The following is a 6,074-nucleotide window of genomic DNA, read 5'->3' as shown; positions in this document are numbered from 1 at the left end:
GGCACTTAGGCAACCTGAAGCAAGGGACTGCAGGGGTCTCTGACATGTTTTATTTCACAGGGCTCACGCTAGACCCTCTCTCCTTAGATCTGCTCTCTGCAGTCACCCTGGAAGTTCCTCTACACAGTCTGAGGGAGGAGGGTCTCTTTCAGAAAGCAGAACAAAGCCAGCGCAGTGCCCAAGGTCACGTAACACCCCTGAGATACAAAGAAAGTGAGCAGTCACATAGGCAGTGCCCAAAGTCTTATTCCCTCCTTGAGATCAGGTTATGCCGATACACTGAGCCAAAGGCCGACTGCAGTGGGAGAAGCCTAAAGTATATTTCCTACACATGGCCTTGAATTGGAAGGATTAAAATTGTTAAAATGTTTATGCTACCAAAACCATTCATTTAAGTCTTTTTTTTTTTTGCTTTTTTTTTTGGGGGGGAGTCACACCTGGTGATGTACAGGAGTTACTCCTGGCTCTGCACTCAGGAATTACTCCTGGTGGTGCTTAGGGGACCGTATGGGATGCTGGGAATCAAACCCAGGTTGGCCACGTGTACAATGCAAACAACCTACCCGCTGTGCTACTGCTCCAGCCACTTGTTTAAGTCTTTTTTTTTTTTTTTTGCGAATCAAATCCAGAGTTTCACATATGAAGGCCAACTCTCTATCCCTGAGCCAGATCCCTGACTACTACTACTTCTTCTTCTTCTTCTTCTTCTTTTTCTTCTTCTTCTTCTTCTTCTTCTTCTTCTTCTTCTTCTTCTTCTTCTTCTTCTTCTTCTTCTTCTTCTTCTTCTTCTTCTTCTTCTTCTTCTTCTTCTTCTTCTTCTTCTTCTTCTTCTTCTTCTTCTTCTTCTTCTTCTTCTTCTTCTTCTTCTTCTTCTTCTTCTTCTTCTTCTTCTTCTTCTTCTTCTTCTTCTCCTCCTCCTCCTCCTCCTCCTCCTCCTCCTCCTCCTCCTCCTCCTCCTCCTCCTCCTCTTCTTCTTCTTCTTCTTCTTCTTCTTCTTCTTCTTCTTCTTCTTCTTCTTCTTCTTCTTCTTCTTCTCTTCTTCTTCTTCTTCTTCTTCTTCTTCTTCTCTTCTTCTTCTTCTTCTTCTTCTTCTTCTTCTTCTTCTTCTTATTATTATTATTATTATTATTTTCAAGAGAGTCTCTTGCCCATGCACCTAGCTGTCTTTCCCGGGTCTCCTCGGAGGAGATGGGCTCCAGCTTCCCTCCCCGCCCCGACCAGAGCTCCCGATGGCCGAAGACCTTCGGAACCTGGCCACAGCCATGCTCAAGACCCCTCTCCACATGTTTGGACAAGCCTCACGCATGAAGGTACCGGTGGCAGAGGAACCCAGGTGTGTATAATCCCATCAACGGTCAACATCCAGAGACTTAAAAGCAAGCTCCCAGAAGGTATATGGAAGACAAGGTTGGCAAACCCCTCCACAACATTGAAGCTAAAGGTTTACTTTCACTTACAACCTACTTCTCCCTCTGGGAGAAACTGGCAAGTTACTGAGAGTTTCCTGCCCACATGGGAGAGCCTCACAGGCTTCCCATGGTGTATTCATATGCTAAAACCAGTAACAAGCTGGGTCTCATTCCCCTGACCCTGAAAGAGCCTCCAATGCGGCATTATTGGGAAGGCCGAGTAGAGAGAGGCTTCTAAAATCTCAGGGATAGGACAAATGGAGAGGTTACTGAGACCGCTCCAGAAATTCAATGATCAATGGGATGATGATGATGATGATGATAATTATTTTCAGTACTGGGGCTTGAATGCAGGGCCTCACACACACAGGTATGTACTCTACGACTGAGCTTCATCTGCACCCTATAGACAGATTCAATATAATCCCTATCAAAATTGCAATGACATCTTTTCATATACATAGAAGAAACGGGCCTGAAATGTGTGTGGAACCACAAAGGACAACAAAGAATCAAAACAATCTTTAGCAAAAAGAGTGAAAATGGAAGCATCATATATTCTGATTTTAAACACTACTACAAGGCTATAGTACTGTGTGGTACAGACCCCACACCAGGCTGGCTGTCTTCACCGGGGTACCTTGGAGGGGGGTGGGTTGAGTTTCCTTCCCCACCCCAAGCAGAATCCCAGTAGCTGAAAACCTCCAGAACCCAACCACTGCCATGCTCAAGGCCACCCTCCACACGCTCAGGCGAGCCTCACCCAAGTGGGAACTGGCAGAAAAACCCAGGTATGTGGCCCCGTGCCTGAGATCTCCAAGCCAAAATCAGTCACTGCCAAGACCAGTGTCAGGGAGATTTTTGCTGTTTATTCCGACTCTTAAGGGTTCAGATTTTACATTTAATAGGCTAATTGCATTTTGAGATAAAATTTGTAAGTTGTATAAGAAAGAGATCTAGTGTCACTCCCTTGCAAATGAAATTACTTTCTTTTCCCCATTGACTATTCTTGGCTGCCTTGTCAAAAATTAATTGATATTGTGTGATTGGGTTTATTTCTAGGCTCCCATTTCTGTCCCATTGGTCTGTGTGTCTGGTGGGATTTTTAAAAAATAGTTCATATTTATTCTTATTTTGTGATGGGATATAGAATTCACTGGTGGCTGTGACTGTGAATGGGAGTCTCATGAGATCAGGACACATTATATGTCCAAAGGGTATGAGAGAATGTATGTTGCCCTGCAGTCTTGGAGGAACACTTTACAACCATCCTGTCTTCAAATTCATCAACATTCCACTTGGCAAAGCCTCACTTCTGGGGAGATGTGGCTCTCTTGGCACCAGGCCCTTCTGACTTGGCCCTGAGTAATTAATTACATAGTCCATTTTTTTTTTCTTTCTACACCATGATGCAATTAGACATTGTGACTTAGCCAGTTTCGGGTGCTGACCACAGGCTATGGGACTTTCCAAGGAAATCTGGCATCTATCTAAAGACTTGGATCAAGGGAAGAGCATAAAGTCAGAGGTAAAGGTGCACCAGAGAGGGCTTTCTCCAAGGTCACATAGGGGAACCCACACAACAATAGGCTACATATGGCACCAAGAAGGATGCTGTTTGCAACCATCACGTACTGGGTCCCGTAGAGGGAAGAACCCAGTTGACTAAATTGCCTGCAAGTACTTGTGGTGTCTTTTTTTTTTTTCAATTTTTAGGTATTTTATTTTCATAAAGTAGTTCACAATAGATCATTGCAGACAATATTCAAACACCAACCCCACCACCGAGCACCTTCCCACCACAAGAGGGAAGTGTGTAAAGGTTATTGTATTTCATTCTGGAGCTATTTAAGCCCATATAAAAGAGAATACAGCAAATTTGTCAAAACCAAACAAATATGTGCTACTTTGGGTACGTGAGCGGGCTAAGTATAAGTATAAGCACATTGGCTATGAGGTCAAAAGCACAAGCAATAAAAGCAATAGAACACGAGTAACCGCGGAAAACGGTAGGCGAGGTCATATATATGATAATATTAAGTGCCTGGCTTATCATTGTCCGGGTGAAAATGTTAACTTGATATTCCTTTATATTTCCAAGTCCATTGGATTCCTCTCATCCGTTGACTGAGCTTCAGAATCGCTTTTCTGACAATGATACCTCTGATACCGATTCCTTTGGGCACACGTGACTAGGAATACCTTCGGCTACAAATACCATGACGCTGGCGGAAAGTAGCTCAAGTAATAAAGTATTTAATTATCTCAAACAACAAGAAATTCAGGACTGGGCAATCCCAAATTTCATACAGAAGTTCAATAGTGTCTTTTTGTTTGTTTGTTTGTTAGTTTGGGGGCCGCACCTGGCACTGCTTGGAGTTCCTTCCTGGCTGTGCTCAGGGGACCATGTGTGGTGTTGGGAGTTGAACTGTGTTGGCCACCTGCAAGGCAAGTGTCCTAGCTGCTGTACTGTCTCTCCAGCCCTCACTAGTGCCTTCACTCTTTGCCATCAACTTCCTGCCCTCAACTTCCTCAATAGCTCTCAACTTCCTGCCATCCCTTGCTCTGCTTTCTTCTACCTGTGGCTTTTTCGGGCTACGCTACATTGCTCCCACTGGCAGGTCAGAGTCCCCAACAGCTGCAGACGTTGTGACTACACCTGAAAGTCAAAAACAGATGGTGCAGGGCACGGATGGACAGGGAGCAAAGGTCTTTGTTTTATGAGTAGTTCATTATCAGGGAGATAAAATATATCTCCTATAATTCCTGCTCCCCCAAGGAGATTTCTCTTACACACCTTTGACCACAACTGGATTGTTCAACTACCCTCACTGCGAGGTAGGTGGATGAAGCATGTTTCTGAGGTCACTGGGGGTAGCTGCATTCTTTAACCTTTACCCATGTGCACTGGGGAAAATAGGAGAAATATTTTGTCAATTCACAGAAGTGCTTGTCCTTTTTGACCTACAGCAAGGTGGTCCCAGAATCAGTGGCACCAGCAAAACCACTGCTATATGATTAGGGGAAATTTTACCAGTCTTCCAAGATATTTCTATGTACCAGGAACAGGTCAGCAAACATCAGGTTGAAGAACAAGGCTCTCAAGTTTGACTTCAGTAAGGGACAAGTAGGCAGTGAGCAATTCTGAATGAGTTAACAAAGCAACAGAGTACTGCTTACAAAGAGATATGGGACAGAGTTCCAGCTTGGAGATTATGTGCTGTTTTTCAACTAAATGCTTGGGGGGAAATTCCCTTTTTCTTCTACTATTTTAAATTCTCATCCATGATTCAGACTTGCAAATAAATCTTGGAAGAGATCAACAAGCTTCAGTGTTCCCTGATTCTCTCCCTGCCTCTTGTTTCTCCCACCCAAGCCCCGGCCAACCTTCTCTCCCCAGGAGTCTCTCTGCTCCCCCACTTTCTGGAATCATCGCTGCTTCCATTTCTCACACCCCAGGGCCAGGCAGGGCTGGAGGAGGAGAAGAGTCTGGTCCTGTCCGGTCGCTGTTCTGGGTCACTGCCAAGCCCTGGAGTCCAGAGCTTCTCAAACATGGTGCCTCTAATGCCTTGCTCAAACATAGGTGTTGGGGGGTAGTTTTTCCCCAAGGTGCCCGGACACATTGTGCACCGGGTCCAGGAAGACAGTGGGTGAAGGATGACGGGCACATGGAGAAAACAACCTCCAGGAGCAGCTGGTGACTGTTTACTTTATTGCCAAATATACACATGTTTTATAGCGGGTCTCTGCTTTATAGGAAGGTCCAATCACATAGAGTTGAGCATATTGGCCTATTACCTTTCCAACTCCGCTTTGCCTCGGTCCAATCCCAATCAAGGTTAGATGTTGCAGTTAGGAGGACTTGCTAACAGTTTCTGTGTTTTGAACTCAGGTGAGTAGGAGGTCGAGGCTCAAGGCTGGACACCTGGTACTGACACCCCGTTCTGGCCATTTTTCCCCAGATACTCCCTTCTGCAGAGCCTCCCGTCTAGGCTGCTTTGCGAGGTCGGGTCTTATCTGCTCCAGTGCCCGTAGCCATGCTCCACACATAGAAAATTCTAAGTGTAAAATTCGGATTCTAACCTAGCAGTTATGTTACAACTTGAAAAGGCCCAGAAACAGAGAAATGAAAGAGCTGGCAGAAAGAATGTTCACTTATGAGTCAGACCTGTAACAGGACAATACTGACCTGACACAGGACAGCAAATAGTTGTGAGACTTAAAAAAGATTCACTGTTAGTGGCTTCAGAAAAGAATCACTGGATCAGAAAGGCAGTATAGGAGTAAGTTGCCTGCTTTGCATGAGGCTGACTGGGGTTTGATTCGTTTTTTTTTTTTTTTGGGGGGGGGAGCGGGGAGACACCTGGCGATGCACAGGAGTTACTCCTGGCCCTGCACTCAGAAATTACTCCTGGCGGTGATCAGGGGACCACATGGGATGCTGTGAATGGAACCCGGGTCCATGTGCAAGACAAACGCCCTACCTGCTGTATTATCACTCCAGCCCCTGGAGGTTGATTCTTGATTCCTGACACCACATATAGTTCCCTGAGCATGACTAGGGTGATCCTTGAGAATCACAGGGTGTAGGGTTGTGGGTCCCACCCACCACCCTCCTTCAAAACACTCCAAACTAAAACCTATAGACCCAAAAGAATCACTGTA

The 6,074-nt window shown here is 45.3% G+C and overlaps 1 non-coding gene across 1 annotated transcript; it reads right to left on the bottom strand.

Annotated features, from left to right (window-relative positions):
- Positions 1-2,956: 2,956 nt before the first annotated feature.
- Positions 2,957-3,089, bottom strand: LOC129402971 (small nucleolar RNA SNORA70). The gene has a single exon (XR_008628979.1). It is a non-coding gene; the product is annotated as a small nucleolar RNA SNORA70 (small nucleolar RNA).
- Positions 3,090-6,074: the final 2,985 nt, after the last annotated feature.

Source organism: Sorex araneus, chromosome 2 (genome assembly GCF_027595985.1).
Source record: "Sorex araneus isolate mSorAra2 chromosome 2, mSorAra2.pri, whole genome shotgun sequence".
NCBI lineage: Eukaryota > Metazoa > Chordata > Mammalia > Eulipotyphla > Soricidae > Sorex > Sorex araneus.
This window is presented reverse-complemented; position numbering and strand designations above follow the sequence as displayed.